The following is an 18,394-nucleotide window of genomic DNA, read 5'->3' as shown; positions in this document are numbered from 1 at the left end:
TTCGTCCGCAAGATAAACAGAAGGGGTGCATTTGTTTCCCTCTGCTTTTGGCAGCCTGTTAAATGTCTGCTCTTGCAGCGGCCGGCCGGTCGGGGGACTGCGGGCCGCTTCGGTCCTTCGGGCCGCGCAGCGACAGCGGCAGCTGCAGGACATTGTACACACCTTTGCGCTGATAGGGATATTTTCGAAAACATGCACATATTTATCTACGGCGTGTTTGTATAGCCTCACTGCTCGAAAGAAGCTTGGAAATCCCCGTCGGGCTTTGTGGGTATAAAAAGTTGTGTACGATCTTCACCCGGACAGCTTTGTTCATGGCAATACCAACCATTAATGTTTGTAAAAAAAAAAAAGAAACATTCAGTAATTTGTATCCCATTTTCTGGGGACAAGGGTAGTTTTCTGGATGTGGCTGTTGTGGCCACACTCTTCATTCCTTGACACAATTTTCACGTGGTTTCACGTATGCGTGCTTTCCGGTGCTTTCCGTACTTCCATTTTTCGAAATTTTGCATGAATTTGTGCCACCATGCAAGCAAATGTGTACGAAAAATTTCAACTGCACCAAGTTGTGTGAGGTCACGTACAAAATTGTACTTATGCATGATGCATACCGGGCTTAGGGATGGGCACGGTTGGGAGCGTGACAGGCGCCCTCCCGGTCACCTTGGGACGCCGATGCAGTCATGTCCACCGCGTCCATGGTGCGGCGTGTCACGGTGTGGCGGCGCACTGTGCCTTGCAAGGCAGTCACTGTCCCACTGGCACAGACGCCTTGGCGCACAGGTCCCATAGGGGTCACGTCGGTCGTGATCCCCTACATATTATTAAGTTAGCCGCGCGGCCTGGCAAGGGGCCATAGGCAGGACTCAGGCAGGACTCAGGCAAGACTCAGGCACGACACAGGCAGGCCATAGGCCTAGCCGTGGGAAAGGCTCTGGCCGTGTTTTGTCTCGGACTGTCCCGCCCGCCGCCTTGGCCATGTTCCGAAACGACATAACACCGTTTCATTCTGTTATCGACGCGGCGAATTGTCAGACACAAATGGCCAATTGTGAACAATCAGACGGCGTAGCTCGAAAACTATGGGCGTTAGCATTCTCTAAATTTAATTGTTGCGTTTTTTCTCCCCTTGTCAGTCTCTCTCGATAGCGATGCCATAGTGTGAACTCCTTCCCGCTTTCCTCACTGTAACCGACTCATTACGACCCAAGGCCGTCCAAGGCCGAGGCGCGGAAACGACGCCGTGTTTTGCATGATCTGCCTCCTGCGCCTTGGGCGCCTTGCGTCAGGCCGTGTGTGTGTGTCTGTGTGTCTGTGTGTCTGTGTGTCTCTCTCTGTGTGTGTGTGTGTGTGTGTGTGTGTGTGTGAGAAAGAGAGAGAGAGAGAGAGTGTGTGTGTGGGGTCAGTAACAGTCCCAAGTTCAAGTGCTGCGGCGTCTCCACACTTTTCTCTTCCCTGCTGAAAAAAAGGCTTCCGGTCGCTCGCACTGTGAAAAAAAGAAAAGTTGGGTTAAAAAAACACTCAGAAACAACCTTTTGAAGTATTTTGAGCAAATGTAAGGCACAAACTATTTAGTTTCTTATAGGAAGAAAAAGTTTTTCAATTATGAAGTATTTTCTTTGTAAGCCTGTGAATGCTCAAAATACTTTGTTATAACAAGCTGCTTTTCTTTGTGAGGCCCGAAACGTTTGTAAGGTTTTGAGAGTGCATAAATTTTTGTTTATTTTCTTGGTCGTATTGTTTTATTCACGAAAATACAGTACAATTCGCTGGTATGTATTCAAGGGGAACTCAAAAGTCCTAAGGCTGTTTCAATGAACCGTGTTTCACAGTGTGCCACTTGAACCTTGCATGCTGGCGACTCGGCTGCAGCCCGGGGTTCATAAATACCGAAGCGCTGTCGCTTTTTCGCCCGCGGCCTCTCTGACCACACCCGAAGGCGCCCGAAGGCGCCCGAAGGCGAGCGGGGCCGAAGGCAGGGACCCGAGTCATGTCGAATTAATTAACACCAGGTGAATTTTTCATCTGTTGGCGCGCGCCGAGGCAACGCGTCGCAAGGCGCGTCGCGTTTGGCCGTCGTCCACCTGTCATGCGCTGCGGGACCGGCAGACCGGCAGCCCCGCCAAAAGTACGGACCGCTGCATCCGGAATGCCAGTGGCCCCGTTGCATAGACTGGGCTCGGCTGCTCGGAAACGGGGTGCCTCTCTGTGAGGGCGAAACGACTGAGAAGTTTGGTGTTCATCGCGGATAGCGGTTATCCCGCTCTCTGACGAAAAAAAAAAAAAAACAATCTTGAACTCAGAGTCGGGTTCAGAAAACGTGGCTTCTTGTCAAGCTGTAATTTTCGAAACCAAGTTCGGCAGGGTTAATGCTGCTGCTGTCTCTAAAAGAAAACCACAATGTGGCTCGGAAATATTCGACGTACATGCTCGTTTTTCGACCGGGGCTGTATCTGTCACTGTCCGCTGTCTACTGTCACTGTCGCCCCTGTGCCTGCCACTGGACTGCTCGCGAAATCTGCATCGCGCGGTCGTCCTTGTTTATTTGCCTTCTTTTGGGCGTCTGGCCCTTATTAATAAGTACTGCGCGAGTATTTATAGATGGGCGACACGCCGCGGCACTGACCAGCGCCAGGCCGCGCCAGCGCCGCGAAGTGGGCCGGGCGGCCGGGCGGACACCCCCACGAGTACACTGCAAGGGGAAGCGGGGATGATTTCAAAGGAGAAATGAAAAAAAAAACGGTGCCTTCTATTGGAGGAGAGCGTCGCGGCGCTGCGCTTGCCGCTGCCACTGGGGGACTCGGAATCCGGGGGAAGCCATCACAACACCGCGTATTGCCAATTTCATGCTCGGCTTCTGATTTTGGGTCAGTTGCCTCGCGCGCCCTCCGCCCACCCGGAGAGAGCCGAGCCGTTCACAGTGGGCCGCGGGATTCGGTCGCAGCGACCGCGCTTAAATCTTTCAGCATTTTTTCGCTGACACGATCAGGTGATGAACATGTTTTTTACAGAGCGCGTGCTAAATTTTAATCTCAGTGTCGAGCGAAAAAATGAAGCATTAAATGGAATTGATTAACTCTCAAACGACAGTGAGCGCACTGTGTCTGACGGTAAATTACCCGGAGGACAAGAACGGTGGCACTGCAGCTTGGTTTTTCTCGCGAAAGGTTGCGCCAGCATCCGACGCTTTGCGACACGCTGACATACGCTCTTTTGTCATACGTCGTCTGCCGGCGCCATTTGTAACCTTTGCTTTGGAACTCCGCGCGCGTTTCGCTTTGGAGCCGACTCCAACTGCGGCGCGGCTGAGCACAGTGGGCCAGAAGACCGGCACCGTCGGGTAAAACTCTGGACGCGTTTTGAGCTCAAGAGTCGCCAAACAGGACTCAAACCAAACGTGTGACCCCCACCAATGGATTCCTCATTCGGAGAGCAATCCATTGGTGGGGTCACACGTTCGGTTCGAGTCCAATTTAGCGACTCTGGAGCTCAAAACGCGTGCGGGGTTTCGACCGCCTCCACCGGTCCTCTGGCCCTCTGTGCTGCGCTCCGCTCGGCGTCTGGGTCCGCGGCCGGAACTTTGGAATAAACGTCAACTAGCGCCGTGACTCACGTAACCAGACCATCCTGCCTGTCGGTTCAGCCAGTGTAACTGTACTCGGGATTGTTTGTGCCGTTGGGGTTGTGGCGGCGAGTCGAAGTGCGCAGTGTCCATCAAACACGCGGCGGAAAAGTGTAGGGGAGTTGCTGACTCAAACGGTGTGCCAGTTTCGTTCGAGGCATTGAAAGCATACCGCTGCTTTGATCTGCGATCGCGAACACTGAAACGAATAGTGCCCAAAATAGCGAAAAGTACAATGAGCTGTGTGCACCCAGATTTACTCGTCATTCCAGTCTCATTGACTTGCACTTTGAAAGCACAATAATTACCAATGTTTGTTGTGGTTTTGCTGTAGTATCCCTAGTGTCTGAGACTCTTTTTCGGAGAGCGTGAGGCAGTGGCCCTGCAGCGTGTTTTGCGTGTCTTCTTTCTGCGCGCCTTTCCCGGGGCTACTTGTTGGCAGCCAGCCCAGCGGCCAACCGGCAGGCCCTCTCCGAACAGGGCTTTCGTCGCTCTGTCTCTCTCGCACTCACGGGGCGTCCCGTCGGGGTGGCGGTGGCCAAGGCGCGTGCCGTCTTTTTGCACAGTGGTGACGCTGTCCCCCCCACCCCTCTGCGGCCCTCCCTCCCCGTGTCCAGCGTGTTGCACACGTGTTGCTTACGTTTTGCCGGGCGCGTGTTATTCTAGCGGCCCGGGCCGGGCCGGTCCTCCCTCACTGGCCGAACAGTCAAAACAAACAGACGATGAATAGTTGATGAATTCTTCGATTTTCTCCCCCAATTGCGAACCACTCAACGAATGACTGACTCCTATCGATCTGTGAGGTTGAATTATAAGAGCGGCCCTCGCGCAGCCTCGTGTGGTCTCCTATGGCTGGCCGGGAAAGAGGGGAGGGAGGACTTTTTCCGAGTATTCTGGATCAGATACCAAGGTGGCACTGAAATAACGAGTTCGACTCCCCCCCCCCCACACACACACACTCACACGCACACGAGAAAATGTCGCGAAAACGGCACACCATGCAGCCCTTGGCCGTGGCGGTACTATTTTTCACGCCGTATTGTACCTTCCTATACTTCCGGGGCCGCTCAGGGCCGCGCGAGAGAAGCGGCGAAAATGACCGTCCATTGTGCGGCTTTTTATCCGTTTTCAGCCGGGACGGCGGCGGTGAAAGGAAAATTAATAAAAAGAGGGGGGAGGGGGACATCTGTCCTTTTGTACTGTAACGCTTTATGGTGGTGAAGCGACGTGCCGCGCCCTCAGCTTGACAAGCTGACCCCCGCCCCTTCCCCCTCCACTTGGCTCGCATCCCTTACCCCCCCCCCCTTACCCCCTCCACGTGGCCACCTGTCACCCAAGCCTCACACACCTCGCAGCGTTTCCAAGTTCCATCTCGCTCTGCCCCATTCTTCTGCCAGCCCGCCTCCTCTCTCACTCTCTCTGTTTCTCAACCCCTTGCGGGACCCCCACCCCCACCCTCCCCGCCCGCAAGATGTCAACCTCCATGCCAACGCCTTCGCGAGCGACGGGACCCGACAGACCCGCATTTCGAATCCTTCCGTTGTCTTCCTGCTTCGGGTTTGGTGGGCACTTGCCTTCCACCTGCCTCACCCACACACACACACACACACTCTCTCTCTCTCTCTCTCTCTCTCTCTCTCTCTCTCTCTCTCTCTCTCTCTCTCTCTCTCTCTCTCTCTCACTCTCACTCTCTCTCACGCACACACGGGACGGACGGAACCCAGCCCCAGCAGAACCGAATTTCGGATCCTTCCGTTGTCTTCCTGCTTCAGGTTTGGCGGGCACTTGCCTTCCACCTGCCTCACCCACACGCACATACACACACACGATCGCCCACTCGCGCAAACACACACACACACACACACACACACACACACACACACACACACACACACACACACACACACACACACACGCACGCCCTCCTCGCCTTCCAGTCGGCGACCTTCTCCGGGCAACGACAGGAGTTCCCCCTCTCAAGTCCGCGCTTGCGGTGAGGCTCGGCCGGCGCGGCAAGACGGTGCGCGTCCTTGCAGCAATGCTCTGCTCTGCCGGCCGCCAGGCACACTGATTCCGAGAGTCGTTTTTCGTCGCTCCGTCCCGCTCGCACTCGCGGGGCGTGCGGCCCGGGTGCGAGAGAGAGATAGAGTGTCGGAATGCTGGCTCGGTTGCCAGGTCGTTCGGAATAAGGGCGGCCGTGTCAAGGGTGCAGTCGCCGCGCTGCCGGGAGGAAGAATGCGCTCGGAGAAGCCGGGACTTGCTTCACGGGCTTCACTCTATCAGGTTCCTACAAAGCATAATTTTCATTTTATTGCGAACCAGAGGCTCGTTTGACTGCGGAGCATGTATCAGGTCGAAACTGAGAGTGCAATATTGCGAGAAATTCGTGTTTGGTTTAGCTCGGGCTTGGTTGGAAGTCTGTCACTTGACCGATTCAAGCTCGACGTTTCGAATCAGGTGAATATGAAAATGCGACAAGGAATCACCTCGTTGCGAGGGCTGGCTGCGGATAGTGTCCACTCCGCAGCCCGGCGATGAAATGACTCTGTAGAGGCGTGATGGAGTGCGCGCACACTGGCAAACAACACGCGGCACGTTGTCCGCAAAGATGCCGCACAGGTGGTGAGTTATGGGCAAATCCCCGGAGCGGCGCGCGGCCTCGCCGTGCCTCGCCGTGCCTCGCCTGGGTCAATCTAATTCACCCGACTCGTTCCCGGAGCGCCATTCATCCTCTGGGGGCATTCCAGCTCCAGCGGCGGCTGTGCACCACCCGCACCCGCGGCGTGCCGGTCACACACACACACACACACACACACACACACAAACACACACACACACACACCTACACACAACTACACATACCTACACACGCACACACCTACACACGGCGGGCACCCACACCTCGTCATAAACACACGGACACATCTTCGCGAGTGCACCTCACCGTACACTTGCCATGAATATACGCCACAGACACGGATTTTACGCATTTGCGGCTCACTACACACACACACACACACACACACACAAACACACAAACACGCACACACCTGTCATATACACTCATGCGCACACATACACAGGCAAAACGCACAAACATGCATACCTTGCAACGTTTCTCCCCTCTGGAAATCGATTACCGTGTGTAAATGGCGGCTCCCCCCCTCGCCGGGCTGCGCCTGGATCCGCCTGGCCTAGAGCGGCTGGCCGGCCCGTCATGTGATCTGGTTTTGTTGCCGCCATCCGTATGCAGGCGCACGCGACGCGGCGCGCCGCCTCCGGAGAGCAGTGCCCCGTCTCTCGCACACCCTCGGCACGCCCGACGAGCGCGAGAGAGACGGGACGTGCGTGTGCAAACGCTAGGCGAACCGACGTATTGGCAGTCACGGCCGTGCGCGATGCGTGCGGCGGGGCGAGGATTCGCGACGCGACTAATTGCACGTAGAGATGCGGGGCTGCGCCTACACTGGCGAGGTGCTAGGAAGAGCGGCGGCCGCTATGAGAAATCGCGCTTGAAGATGACAACACTGCAGTAGTCAAACTTTTTGAGGCGAGACTTGGATGCAGGCCTGAGGCCTTTGCAGCGTATTTACTTTGCTGTTCAAAAGCCAAAGAAACTCCATAGCAGACATGTCTCACTCTTTTACCTCGCATTCGGGATCTGGAGTCCCCCGGGTCCCACCTTGGAGTATACGGCTCACTTGTTTGTGGCCGTAAACTGGAGAAGGATGAACTCGGTGCAGCCCTGACCTCGGAGGAGTCACTCGATAGCCCTGTGCGTCGCATTCCTGCTGTGAAACTCATCGAAAACGCGCACTTGTTGTTGCCTGCGAAGTGACCTCGCCTCCGTGGCCCGTCCCTGCGAGAACGCCCCGGCACGCCCCGCCACGCCCCGCCACGCCCCGCCACGCCCCGCCCCGCCACGCCCCGCCACGCCCCGCCACGCCCCGCCACGCCCCGCCACGCCCGCCCCGCCACGCCCCGCCACGCCCCGCCACGCCCCGCCCCGCCACGCCCCGCCACGCCCCGCCACGCCCCGCCCCGCCCGCCCCGCCACGCCCCGCCACGCCCCGCCCGCCCCCCACGCCCCGCCACGCCCGCCACGCCCCGCCACGCCCGCCCGCCACGCCACCGCCCGCCACGCCCCGCCACGCCCCGCCCCGCCACGCCCCGCCCCGCCACGCCCCGCCCCGACGCGGCACTGCCTCGAGCGCCCCGCGCCCCGCCCGCCTCAGTCCGATTCAGACCTCGACTGAGGTGGTCGAGTTGTTTGTTCAGAGAGTCGCCGAGTCCCTTGTAGTTAGCTGCGAATTTGGAACAAGCTGCAACTCTGCGGCTCCAGTGTCCAGTACGTGTCTCGTGTCACGCCGCCGTGGTCGGCTCGGCTCGGCCCGGCATGACCGGCTCGGCTCGGCTCGGCTCGGCTCGGCTCGGCTCGGCTCGGCCCCGCGCAAGGCCCGCGACTTGGCGACCGTTTAGTGATAATTGTGTAATTGGCTGAGAGTCTCTGCTAGAGTCTCCGGCAAGGCGAAGCACGGCGGAGCCGTGGCCGTAGTGTCTGCCAGTGGCGCGGCGATGCCGCGTTCCAGTCGCAAAAAAAGAGTGCAGTGAAAGTTATTGTCCGTTTGAAGTCTAAATTGGATCTGGTGGTTTTTTTTCTTTCTTTGCCTTTGAGACCAGCCGTCTGCCTCTTGCTTTGGCTGCGTGGCGTGGACTTGGAGTCCAGGACTTGGAGTCCAGGACTTGGAGTCCAGGACTTGGATCGACAGACTCCAGTGGCCCAGCAGGGACACCGGCTTGTCACCGGCGAAACATAGTCTCGCTGGCTTGAAAACCGTGTGAAACAAAATTGGGAGAACTTCGCGTTTGAAACGCGGAGGTGTGGAATTTGGTGTCGACTTCTCCATGTTTGCACCATGCCAAGACTTTCGGACTTACGGGGTTTGTGAGCTACTCCGTACTTGAAAGACTGCGAACTCGACTCGTTCGAGTGCTTGTGGAGGAGGAGTGGAGTTCCTCTGAATGAAGCCTTAGCTTCCTAAGCTACGTACGCATACACGATATGCAGTGTCTCAGTTGCATTGTACGATTCTGATCGACGGCAGTTCTGCTGAACCAAACCACTCGCAACTTTTTTGTTGAGCTTTGGCCACACACTGGTACACTGGAAGCGGGTTTCGCCGCCGGGCTCGCCGAGGCGAGACCCGTCCCTCTGGATCGGAGTGCGTAGGGAGACTCACGCCGTCTGTTTCGTCGCGGGCCAACGCCCCGACCTTAGTCTTTCCGGTACCCCCACCCTTGCCTTCTCCCTCCTTCGCCGCGCCGCCGTGCGTCCGTGAGTGAGAGTGTGTCATTATAATGTTTTGTTTATCCTCCCGAAGGATGCCCCGAGCGCTGCTCCCCGGAAACGAGATCACGTCCCGAAAGCCACGGCAGCCACGCCCGTGAGCGCGCGTCTGTGTGATAGCGCCACGATGACCGCCAGAGAGAAGTAGGTCAAGGTCGCCGTCGTCGTCACCGTCACCTCACCGAGATGGACTCGGGCACCGAACTGTTCCTCCGCCAGGAGATGGGCACCAACAACAACCCCGCGCTGCCGCCGGGACTGCCGCCGGCCGGCCCCGCCAAGCAGAAGAAGTGGAGCGCACCGACCATCACGCTGGCCGGCGCGGGCGGCCTGGGCTCCGTGGACGAGTACAGCACGGACGTGACGTACGAGCGCCGTGAGTCGTACGCGTCCAGCAGCGGCGGCAGCCGGCGCGGCTCGGCGGCCAGCGGCCTGGGCGGCGGCCTCGGCATGGGGCTGCTGTTCGCGTCGCGGCGCCCGTCCAAGGACTCCGGCTCCCGGCGCGGCTCCGAGTCCGCCGGCTCCGTGGTGTCCGTGACGTCGTCCTCCGGGCGCCGGGACTCCACGCCGTCCGCGCTCGCCCTCCCCGCCGGCCTGCCCGCCGGCCTCCCCGCCGGCCTGGAGGAGAAGGGCGCCAAGGGACGCCGCCGGTCCTGGAACGTGACCAAGCTGGAGCGCAAGCGCAGGAAGGGAGTCATCTCCCCCGCCACACTGTCCGACTCGGAGGTCGGCGCGCCTGGCAAGCCCCGCGAGAAGCGGCCCTCGTGGTGGAACATCTTCGCCTCGGACAAGAGTCGGTGAGTCTGGCGGCCCCAGAGGCTAAGCCAGCGGTTCTCAACCTTTCTCGTCTCGCGACCCCAAATTTGAAGCCAAAAATTTTCGCGACCCCCAGGAAAAATTTCGTGACTCCACGGGACCCCTCCTTTAACATGCCACGGCGTCTGATCCGAGGCGGGCATTTTGCTCCCTCAACGGGCAATTGGTCTTTAGACCTTCCTTTAGCATGCCTTTGTTACGGAGTGCAATTATCAGTCTTAGTTTGGGAGCAGTATTGTCTCAAAGTTGGCCAAAACGCTCAGAAATGTCTATGAAAAATCGTGTTTTGGGCTGATTTTAAGCAGCCACAGCGTCTGATCCGAGGCGGGCATTTTGCTCCCTCAACGGGCAGTTGGTCTTTGGACCTTCCTTTAGCATGCCTTTGTTACGGAGTGCAATTATCAGTCTTAGTTTGGGAGCAGTATTGTCTCAAAGTTGGCCAAAACGCTCAGAAATGTCTTTGAAAAATCATGTTTTGGGTCGATTTTAAGCAGCCACTGCGTCTGATCCGAGCCGGGCATTTTGCTCCCTCAACGGGCAATTGTTCTTTGGACCTTCCTTTAGCATGCCTCTGTTACGGAATGCGATTATCAGTCTTAGTTTGGGAGCAGTATTGTCTCAAAGTTGGCCAAAACGCAGTCACAACGGTCTTTCAAAGACATTTCTGAGCGTTTCGGCCAACTTTGAGACAATACTGCTCCCAAACTAAGACCGATAATCACACTCCGTAACAAAGGCATGCTAAAGGAAGGTCCAAAGACCAATTGCCCGTTGAAGGAGGACGAAATACCGCCTCGGGTCAGACGCAGTGGCTGCTTAAAATCGGCCCAAAACACGATTTTTCAAAGACATTTCTGACCGTTTTGGTAAACTTTGAGACAATGCTGCTCCCAAACTAAGACTGATAATCACACTCCGTAACAAAGGCATGCTAAAGGAAGGTTCAAAGACCAATTGCCCGTTGAGGGAGCAAAATGCCCGCCTCGGATCAGACGCAGTGGCTGCTTAAAATCGGCCCAAAACACGACCCCAGCTACCTCGCCGCGACCCCTTAAAATTTTTTCGCGACCCCACTTGGGGTCGCGACCCTAAGGTTGAGAACCACTGGGCTAAGCGCCTGCACCACTCGCCGCCCTCTGACCACTAACCCATACTGCCTCTACGACGCGTCTTGGAGTCTGCCTCGCTTCCTCATAAGTCTTGATCAATCTTGTCACAGAACTTGTCTAAGTCTTGCTACCACAGTGTTACACAGGTGGAGGCGGTCGAAACCCCGCACGCGTTTGAGCTCCAGAGTCGCTAAATTGGACTCGAACCGAACGTGTGACTACACCAATGGATTGCTCTCCGAATGAGGAATCCGTTATTAATGGTGAAGGAGGTAGACTCCGTTTGGATTACCTTTCCAAGTGTGATGATTCCGGGGATCAGGGGATAATTTATGAAACCATTAGGTTACTGCTTGAAAGGTTGACTGACTGATCGGTTGGTTGCCTGATTGATTACTTCATCTAATGATGGATTGGTTGGTCACTGTTTCAAAGCTCACTCCGTTAGATTCCCGCATCAAGTTTCGTTGGTCTTTCATAGCCCACTAAACACTAACATTCTATCCTTTTTACGCACTTTTAAAGAAATGTGTGCACACTCTCAAAGTCTTATGGTTCTTCGTAACATGTTGAGCTGCTGATTTCGTTTCGTACTTTGAAAGTTCACTGTACATTGTTGAATTTCTTTCGTATTATGAACAAAAACGTCACCTCGATGTGTTGCTGCACCCTTTCACCCACGTTTAGAGAGCATGTATTTCGAGCAAGAAACAAATTGGGTTGAAAAGAATTGTCTCGAATTAGTTCTCCTTGGACTAATTTAACTCCTTCGACTGCTGACTTTGGTAGCTCTTGGAATACGAGTCTTGCGACCGGTGTGCGAGAAGCGACTGCCTTCTCCAGCGGGCGGGAGTAGAGCACGCTGGAGTCTCCAGCGCTGGACATAATCCTGTCCGCTTCCTGTCCACTAACATGCGCAACCTCTGGAAGGAATCGCACAGGAATCTGGCCTTGTTTTCCGCGCGCAATGTGCAACTTTTGAGCAAGCAGTGTGACCGTGTGTGTGTGTGTGTGTGTGTGTGTGTGTGTGTGTGTGTCTTAGTGTGCGCACGCGTTCCGTTGCATGCATCACAGATGTGCTGGTGTGAGTCGGTGTGAGTCTGTGTGTGTTTTTCTGTGCGCATGTCACTCCACTGCATTGCTATTTGCCGTTGCTCAACTTGCAGCGCGCAATCATTCAAATTGTCCGGGCGTCCGACGCGGCGTGCGCCGTTCCCACGAAACGCATTGTGCCATTTTCCCGCTGGTCCATTCAGACCAGCATGTTGCAGGCTCCCGATCTGAAGGACATTGCTCGAAAGCAGCAGCCCGCTGATGTCCGGATAGAGCGTCACCTTTCAAACGTTGCATTTGGAACGTGCGGAAGTGTGTTTGAGGCAGCTGCGTCGCAGGGCGCGGCGGAACCAAGTCCTGGGGGATGAGGGAATGACCTTGCCGTGAAGGGGAATGGGTATCCCAAACTGTCGCGGGCGAAAGGGGGTGGGGGAGGGAGGGAGAGTTACAGCGACTGTTGAGTTGTGCGTCGTTCCGTTGGCAATTAAACGCCTTGACGGTGGTCGCAGCCGCGCCTTGCCGTGCCGTGCCACGCCCTGCCACGCTTTTGCCACGTACTGCCAAGCCAGCAAGTCCTGCGTGAGTCTCCCCATAAAGCAGCAAGTTTATTCCAACTTTGATGGAAAACTCGCACCCTCAGAAAGAGTTTTTTTTTTTTATCGCAGTTTCCCAACCGATGCGTGAGTGGCTAGCAAATGAGCGAAACGCTTGAAATGCTTTCGTGTCGCTTTGGTCGGTATTCAACTCCAAAAAGATGATGATGGTGATGATGATTCCGTTTTGAAAAAAGACTATCGGTTACTGTCTTTGTTCCTGACTGGAGCCCCTACTCACTGCCAACTTCTGAGTCCATTTTCTACAGCATGGCTTGTGTTCCCGTCCACGAAAATAAAGCATATTTCTCGAGATATTTCCAGTGCTGTGGAGCGTCATTATGCTCAGACCGCGGGGTATAGGGCGGCGCAGGTCGAAAGACAGACGGTCGAGTCTGCCCTGCTTTTGTTCGGGGCAAGCAGGCTGCCAGCAGGCTGATTCCGAGAGTTGCTTTAGCCGATCTGTCTCCCTCGCACTCGTGGGACGTCCCGTAAAGGTGCGAGAGAGACAGAGCGACGGAAACGACCCTGCAGGTGGTTTGACTCGAGCAATGTTCCGGTGGCTCTCGTTCCCGTAAGGGATTAGCGAGGAGGAAAACGGAGCAGCACGCAGTGGCGCGGTCTGCGTTCGGCAATGGGGCACTTCGGGGCTTTTCCTCAACGACGCTACAAGGCAACTCTCTCTCTCTCTCTCTCTCTCTCTCTCTCTCTCTCTCTCTCTCTCTCTCTCTCTCTCTCTCTCTCTCTCTCTCTCTCTCTCTCTCTCTCGGCGGTCTTAACAGTGTCGGGGCGGGGGAGTCCCTCGCCGCGCGCACACTCAGTCACGCGCGGTACGGCCTTTTGCTACATTCCCCGTGTGTGCTTGTTTGCCAGGCTGCAGAGGGTGCTTTATTCAGCACCCCGTATCGCGAGCACAATTAGCAGATAGCCCAGCCCCATAAAGCGAGAGAGAGAGAGGGGAAGAGGGAGAGGGAGAGAGAGAGAGAGCGCCATGTTGGAAGATGGACTGACGTGGCAGGAGGGATGCAGAGAGCAGGCTGGGCAGGTGCGAGCCCCAAAATTAGTTTATGCGGAATTTGGACATGACAGCTCGCTTGCAGTGTGCTGGACACTACGGGGAACGTCTCCCCGACGGCGTGATTTGAATTGGAGGCACTGTAAAGGCCGTTCAGCAGGGGTGCTCGATCTCGAGACTTGGGTCCCCGGGCGGGCCCGGGAGAGAGCAGCAGTAGTGTGGATTGCACGAATCCATTAGCCCGACCCGAGCAACTTTTACCGCCCCGCTTGTGTCTTCCCGCTCACGCTGCGCTGAGGGTGCTTCAGCGGCCCGATTCCGCCGGTCGTGTTCGTCGCTCTGTCTCTCTCGCACCTGTACGGGACGCCCCATGAGTGCGAGAGAGACAGCGCGACGATAAGGGCTCTCGGAATCAGTCGACAGGGCGGCGCTGCCGCGGGGAAGTCCTTACGGTGGGGGAGGCATCGACCCACCGCGCCATCTGGCGGTCGCGGCGCGAACTGCGTCCGGAGCCCGGCCGCGAGGCTGATTCCGAGGGTCGTTTTCGCCGCCCTGTCTCCCTCGCACTCTGGGGTCGTCCGCTACTGGTGCGGGAGAGACAGAGCGGCTCTCGGAACCAGTGTGGTGGCGCTGGCCCGGGCGTGGCGCCCCCACGCGGCCGTCGCCTCCACCACCTTGCAGCGCAGGCCGCACAGTGGGCCAGAAGACCGGTGGAGGCATGCATCGACTGACATGCACTGACATGCATTCATGCATTCTCCCCCCCAAAAAATTATATATCTTGCTCCGGCTAATAATCTCGAGCGCTGTGGTGAATCCCCTCGAACGATTTGTTGTAGTGGATAAGAACTCTGATGTGGGTGGGGCACGCCGGGCTCGACCCTCTGCGAAAGGGCGTAGCATTGCGTGGAGATCTGACCCGCATAAAAGTCGTGAAAATGACAGCTTTGCCTCGTTATGGCCCTCTTCATGGATCTTGTGGTCCGTAATGACAGCTTTATTGCGTGGAGTATTTGATGAGACGGCTCACTTCTGGTGTTGGATGAGACTGCGTACTGTGCCATCCCCTTTTTGACAATTTAGTTTGCTCAAAACATTTGCCACGCGAGTAATTTCTTCTCAGGGTGTCAACGGAGTGTAGGTAACCCTTCTCTGAAGCACTGCTGCAAGCTTAAAATTTTACGAAGTAGTTTGAAGCACAAGGCCCAAACTATTTCGTTCGGTACACGAAGATCGTAAATTACAGAGTATGCTTGTAAGCTTTGCACAAATACTCTGTAGGGTTTTCGAGAGTGTTGCCTCCCGGCGTGTTGCCCCAACGTGTCTGCCCGAGGTCTTCCCGATGCGCCCGCTGGGTAGGCAACTTATCCGACAGTTCTGCCGCAAGGTTGGCCTGCGCGCCGTCGCGCCCCAATAACCCCGAGTCGAGTCGCTGGCTGCTTCTGGAGAGAGAGAGAGAGAGAGAGAGGGGGAGGGGGTCAGCTTTGTCGGTGTCGCCGGAGAGCGAACCGCCCCCATCCGGACCATCCAGACAGCCAGCCACGCTGCCGCCGAGCCACGGCAACCGCGCGGAGAACGAAACAAAGGGACGGGTTTGGGGCCGCGACTTCGCCAAAGTTGAGGGCCAGACTCATACAGTGAGAGGGAACGACGGCAGCCCGCCGAACGAACACACGCAAACTGTCTTATTCTGTGAATTTTGCTCGATTAGAGAGCGGGACGGAGTTGGTGCAAACACACTACGAAATAATTGTTTTACGAAACGACGATTTCTACACATTTGTTACCGTTTCGACAAACTTTGCTGCAATACCGCTCCCAAACTAAGGCGGCTAATCGCACTCCGTAACAAAGGTGTTCTAAAGAAAGGCCCAAAGACCACCCACCCGTCCTTAACGTCCTGGGGGCAGGTTTCCGTTGTTATCCTTGGCCAACAATGACGCAGCCTCACGTATTTCTCCAACTAGGAGGGTTTGCCCGCTGCTGCGGTGCCTGCACTGAAAATCCAAGTGTGGGACAGGCATGCACTAGATAACGATAACGCTTGTAAGCGTGGGACAAAGTGTCCCACGTTATCTAGTGCATGCCTGTCCCACACTTGGATTTTCAGTGTGGTGCCTAGCCTCGCTCCGCCCTGCCGGCGAAACCGAAGAAGAATGACGATCTTTTTATGATCCGCCGAAGCGAGGGCGGGAATGGGACACTTGCCAAATGACGGTCCAGTCGGACGGACGTATTGGAGAGGGAGAAAGTAATAGGTCTCTCTCTTCCTCTCTCTCTCTCTCTCTCTCTCTCTTCCTCTCTCTCCATTGCGGCCAACTCCACGGGGTTGTGGCGAGCGGGAGGGAAACCTAGGCCGAGCCTACCCCACGCCCTCTCCGCGTGTCCCCCGCCCACAACCCCATCCTTTACCACCTGCCATCCCTCCACCCGCGGGCCCTGTAGCGCCTGCGATCCAGAGGGTAGGCTGTCCCGCGGTACAGCCGAGCACGACGGGCTTGCCTACCCTCCAGTTCACAGGCGCTACAGGGGCGAGGTAGGCTGTCCCACGCTACTTGGCTGCAGAGAGAGAGAGAGAGAGAGAGAGAGAGAGAGACAGAGAGAGAGAGAGAGAGGTGGGGTGGTGGGTCCGTGAGTCTTGCATCGCTCTCTGTTGGCCGCGCCACGGCTCCAGGGGCGTGTCCTTGCACCGCCCTCCAGCCTGCCGCAATCTGGTTCTCGCGGCTGGCCCTGGATGGCGCTAGGCTCGGCGCTAGGCTCGGCGCTAGGCTCGCCGTTAGGGCCCGCCCTGTGAGACCGGGATTTGCATCGTCGGGGCAAGTTAGGCGCGGCGTGGCCGAGGCGTGGCGTGGTCCCGCCGGGCTTCTTTGCGGCCAGACTCCGAACAGCAGCGCTCTCGCTCCGTCTCCCTCGCACCCCCACTGTGAGGGGGGCAGCGTGACGAGAGTGCACGCTCAATGTTTTTGTTCAATTTTGTACGTGGTGATGCATAATTCTGTGATGTTTCTCTGCTTAAAATTGTGCTATAACATTTGCGTAAAATATGTGCATCGGGCAAGTCACACGTACAAAATTCGCGGAAACGACTTTTTTCGTGTGTACGCTTGACTGCTGTTCAAAAGCCGATCGGTCCACGTGGTGGACGCGTGCTCTCCACATGCGCCTTACGCAATGCCTCTTTTGTTGCAGGTGAGTAACCCAGCAGACTGCATGGCCGCGTGGCGTGGCGAGCCGCAGCGACGCAGTGACGCGGCGGGTGAGTGGAGGGAAGCCAAACACATGTGCCGCCCACCGGGACAATCAGGCCAGTCCCATCACCGTGTCGGCAATACAAAACGAAACGTCTGAAACGCGCCAACTTATTTTAATTATTGTCATCGCCAGCCGGCTTGTGCGGCTGCGCTTGAAACAATATAGAAAAGACAATTTGGAAGGGGTGGAAAAATTTAAAAGGCCCCACAGTTAAGCTGGGGCACAAACATTCGCACGCGCTTAATAACGCACCATAGCGCGTACACACACACCACACACACACACACACACACACACACACACACACACACACACACACACACACACACGCACTAGGCTCGCGCGGCTAAATGTGGCCATGACCAAACCACAGTCAAACATGGCCACCCTATCAGACAGTGGCTGGACGCTGTGTGTGCCCCAAAACAACAGAGCGGCCTTTCACTTTCTCTGTGTGTAGCCATGATTTGCCGCTCGGAATCACATGCAGGGGGAACGACGCGTTTTAGTGTTACCATTTCGCCACCGAGCCTGGTGCTTTTAATTCTCCCTGCACTAGTTAGTTGTCATGGCGAGAAAAAAAAAACTGTTCCTCTGAATATGTTCGACATGAAACAAGTTTTTTTTTCCGTACTAAGGTTTTCAGGCACTACTTTTTCTTCTTTAAAAAAAAAAAAGGACTGCAACTTTTCTTTTTGTTTGAAGAGAAGTGCTTATGTTTTCGGGGTGCGAGTTGGTGCGATGGAAGAATTCCCTCTCGGATGAATGCGCTGCCAATGACGTCGGCAAACACAGTGGGTCAGCACGGCGCAGTGCTGCCATTGTTTGTGGCCAGAAAGAACAATGTTGTGCCGCGGAGGTTTCTGCCGGCAGGTGTGTCACTGGATGGCCCGGGCCACACGGCCACGCCACTGCCAACACGGCCCCGGGGTCGACGACACACTAGATAAACGGAACCGTGCACACGCTCTATGCGAAGAGGGGGAGCCGCGACCGTGACTGAGGCTGGCTTTTTGTGAAAACTCCAATCTCTTTGAGAATGGGAAGGGAGAAATGAAAAAGAGATAAGAGAGCCGGGTTGCCAACTGCACCTTAGATTAGCACATCAATACCAACTAATTCTTCATTTTCTTTATGGGGGGGTCAAAATTACTCTAAGTTCTAGTAAATTCAACCATAGATTTCCAAATTTCCAATTGTTCTTTCAGGTTTTTGAGTAGAGAGGTTTCGGTTTTCTGGATGTTTTTCAGTTTCCACGTGTTTTCGATTACGACTCCTGTGCAGTTCTGATAGCACATTATATTTGCTCTGAGGACTTCTCGACAAAAGTGTTCACCGCGGGAAGTTATCAGGAACACTTGTTCTAGTAAAAAAGAATTGGAGGGGGGGGGGGCTGTTCACCTTGGCCGCGGTTCGGGCAGGGGCGGCCTGATATCCTATCGCTCGTTGACACATGTCGGGAGGTGTGGACCGGAGGCACTCTGCGGAGCGTCAAAGTTTATCTTGGCGTGGCTGCACTGCTTCGCAACGACTGGCAATGCAGTGTGGCATGCTTGGTGGCGCGACGAACATGGTGAACCGACA

General features: G+C 56.0%; 1 protein-coding gene across 12 annotated transcripts in view; it reads left to right on the top strand.

Annotated features, from left to right (window-relative positions):
- The window catches only part of LOC117640294 (TLD domain-containing protein 2), a 156,562-nt gene that overhangs the window by 55,346 nt on the left and 82,822 nt on the right, over positions 1-18,394 (top strand). For 2 of the 12 annotated variants that reach the window (XM_034376673.1, XM_034376672.1), the window contains exon 1: positions 9,577-9,769. The exons of the other annotated variants lie outside the window; for them this stretch is intronic. The gene's annotated coding sequence lies outside the window, so the exon portion shown is untranslated. Of the gene's footprint in view, positions 1-9,576; positions 9,770-18,394 lie in introns of those variants that run through there. 12 annotated transcript variants of the gene reach the window in all.

The sequence above is a fragment of the Thrips palmi genome, unplaced genomic scaffold, assembly GCF_012932325.1.
Source record: "Thrips palmi isolate BJ-2018 unplaced genomic scaffold, TpBJ-2018v1 HiC_scaffold_12, whole genome shotgun sequence".
Classification (NCBI taxonomy): Eukaryota; Metazoa; Arthropoda; class Insecta; order Thysanoptera; family Thripidae; genus Thrips; species Thrips palmi.
The sequence above is the reverse complement of the archived record's forward strand: the minus strand, read 5'-3'. Positions and strand labels throughout refer to the sequence as shown.